We start from the raw sequence: 3,510 nt of genomic DNA, 5'->3' as shown, positions 1-3,510 counted from the left end.
GAAATCTTACTTCTCGTGTATTATGTCTTTTTCAGACGTGCTCCAGCAAAGCGCTGGTGCCCGCAAGCACTATTTTAACCACTGTGAATGAGCACTCACAGACAGACAGACTTCAAGCAAGCAGGATTTTAACCAGTGTGGTAAAAGCACTGCCAGACCATTAGGGAGAACACAGTTGTGCTCGCGAGTCACAAGCTTGGAATCATTAATCTGTACTTCATTATAGGAAATTATATTTACTGTTAAATTCGCCAAAAACATTTCAGATCTGTGAGGAGATGAGCAGAGCTTAAAGGAACAGAACACAACTATAAAGTCGCATCGTTAACAAAGAGGGGAACACTAGTGTATATAATGGAGAAAAAGTGAGAAAATTAAGTTGAGTAAGGGACTCGGTTACCATAATTAGCATTACTATAAAGTCAACGTGCCACTCTCATTTCCGTCCACGGTGTTCACATTATTGTTGTTATTTGCTCGAAGAGGTATCTTTAGGTAATGGAGACTTATCTGCATAAGTGTAATTCTACATTTCTTCTGCCAAATAATTCATGTTTAATCTCGAGGGCTTCTTTTTCTCGACACCTAAGGCCCAATTATTTTTTATTATTGAAGTGTTCAATTGCGTTCACAATAATCCCAACTCGTTCTTAAACCCGTATTCTACAATTCTGCCTACCTACAATCACATTATCAGCACCATCAATGCACAGACATAACTTTGATTCATAGAGAAGTGACCGTTATGGCTACACCAAAGGTAGCACGGTGTCTGGAAACGTCTGTAAACCTTTAAATAGTTTAGTCTAAGTTCTTTTAGAGAGGTTGCTCACCTTAGCCTCCAAGCCACAACTTTGATTTTTGTAATGTCTCGTACAGAAACTACTTCTCTCACGGAAATTACTGCTGCCGAAATATCATGCATAACCCAACTGAAGTACAGTAATATCGCTTCACGGTCACCAAATGGTTTCAACAAGAGTCCATCTAACTTTGGACATACAGCAAGGAAAATGAGAAAATTATGAGAAGAAATATTTGCTTTTCCCTTCACACTGATTACTTTAGTTGTCTCTCCGCTACATAATACCTTCCATTTATAAAGGAACTAACATGGTTTTCATGTTAAGTCCACTATTTCTTAAAGAACGATGCCACATAATTTACTATACCTTCAAAAATGTCATCCTCAAACGAACTGGGAAATGGTATTCTTAATGAAGTATTAACATGATTATGTAAAGATCCTCAAAGTTTATTCTAGGATTACCATTAAATTGTTCTTACAGCTTATAATGAGAAGTATTTGAAATATATTTAAAAAATTGGAAAAATCAAAAACAAGTGAAATTTAGGTAGCAACATAAAGTTTGTCCTAATAGTATTGAATAGGACGAGCCTTCTAACATATGTCTAATTTTTAATCAAAGTTTCAACTCTAACATTCACATTAACTACTTATTTCACAAAAATTAATTACTAGTACTTGAAAACGTTGCTTTTGCCACTTGCATTACTGTTAAAAACTAAAATGCTGTCATAAAACAATTATTATGACTTGAAAAATAAAAACGTTAAAATATCAATTTCCTTCTTGATCCACAGGTTTCTCGGTGATCCCTCATGGCTGACCTGCTTGGCATATGAGCCTGTTTGCTGGGCCAAAGCCAGCCATGCGTAATTCTGTCTCAGGGATTGGCAGATGCTTAAAATAATCTGGGAAACGAGCAAAAGGGATCTAGATATCTTCCATGCGAATGAAGCCAGGGGAAGAGAAACGACCTAGTTGACAAAATTGTTTTAGTTAACAAGAGAGAGAGAGAGAGTTGGAAGTTATTCGAATCCTTTGAACAGGTAAAACTAAAAATAAGCAAAATAAAAATGGATAAAAAAATGTTTTATCTTAGGGCTGATCTGCAACAACTTTAAATTTATAACTAGATTAAGAAACTTACAAAGCCTGTGATGTAAAAAATAATAAAAATCCCCACAACTTACATTCTTCCCGTTCGTCTTTAAAACTAAGAGTAAACTGTTGTAAATAATCGGTAGTGCGACTCATTATTTCCAGAAAAAATATACATTCTTAGCAAACGATTTATGCATTAAGCAAATAATCTATGCATTAACCTTTAAAGGTAATTATTCTGTGCGGCAGAAACATGCTACATTTTTCTCAAGACAGGGCTGAAAGGATTATTTTTTTTTTTCTTAACTCTACTTATTCCGTTTAATCGTGTCTAATTATCCAAACGGGAATAACAGCCAGGCGCCCTCCTTACTCCGTAAGCATAATCTGAGGAAAATCTGCGGCAATATCTTCCCTTTATTCATTATGTCTCGACGCATGTAACCCCTCATGACACACACTGTCTTATATTGTCATTTCGTGTTAAGCCTAATTACCTACCGAATAACTATCATATTGACATACTATAGTGACTACAGTCCATTTTACGGCTATGCAATTAGCAAATAACACGATGTTAATGTGCGCCAATTACTGCATTTACACCAAATACGTTAACTATTTCCAATTACTCTCCATAAAGTATCTACAAATCACCGCCCTACTTGACTTTCTTCCAAGACTTCCAAATTATTAACCATTTCAGCCAGCCTTTCCTTTGCATTCGCAACACGTGACCAGTGCCCTTAACAACACTTAAATCCAAATCATTCCTACTTTTCAACTCGTCATATTTCGAAATAACCTGTGCATTGTGATGTAATTCTACAATTGTCACCTACTCAGTCTTCCATTCTCTATTTGTACCATGTAAACAATTCATGAACAGCTCCCACTTTTCTTTTTTGAAAGGGAATACAGGCTTTTTTTCTTTGGGAGGAGGGGGTTGCGACTATGACATTTATACCAGTTACCAAGACCTCATTTACATCCATTCAAGCCCCAAAAACAGAATACGTGACGCTTGGGGTTTTGACCCTTTAAACCCTCTCTTCTCCAATACTAATTGTTCTTTACCAATGCAATTAATATGGTTTATCTTATATAAACCTTCGATAAAATAATCGTAAGTTTTAGTTCAAATGATTTTTGCATAATATAAATTTGTAAAATATCAGTACGAAGATCTCCCCTCAAAACCAGGAAAAAGTATATCAAATTTCCACCTATTTAGCTTATAACAAAAAAGGTCACTTCGTCACAGAGACATGTGTACTCTTATCATTTACGGATTATTAATTAAAAAAGGATACAAAATGTCAGAGAACACACATCTTTGAGGTAAATAATTTGTGAATTGAATTATGGCTCCTTAAAATTTTTGCTCGCACTGAACCCACCCATCAGGAAATGCCATAACAACTACCCATTTCATTTTTTTTTAGTTTTGAGTATTATTTATACAAAATTTTACTATCTATTCACATTGTCTTAAATTTTGATCTACAAACAATATCGTCAGTTTTCAGGCGCCTAGTCGCCATCCCCCCCCCCCCCCACCTCTTCATGAAGCAAGGTTTTACTCTAATTTGAGAGGGTCT

Source organism: Macrobrachium rosenbergii, chromosome 16 (genome assembly GCF_040412425.1).
Source record: "Macrobrachium rosenbergii isolate ZJJX-2024 chromosome 16, ASM4041242v1, whole genome shotgun sequence".
In the NCBI taxonomy this organism is placed as follows: domain Eukaryota; kingdom Metazoa; phylum Arthropoda; class Malacostraca; order Decapoda; family Palaemonidae; genus Macrobrachium; species Macrobrachium rosenbergii.
Note: the sequence above shows the minus strand (reverse complement) of the source record.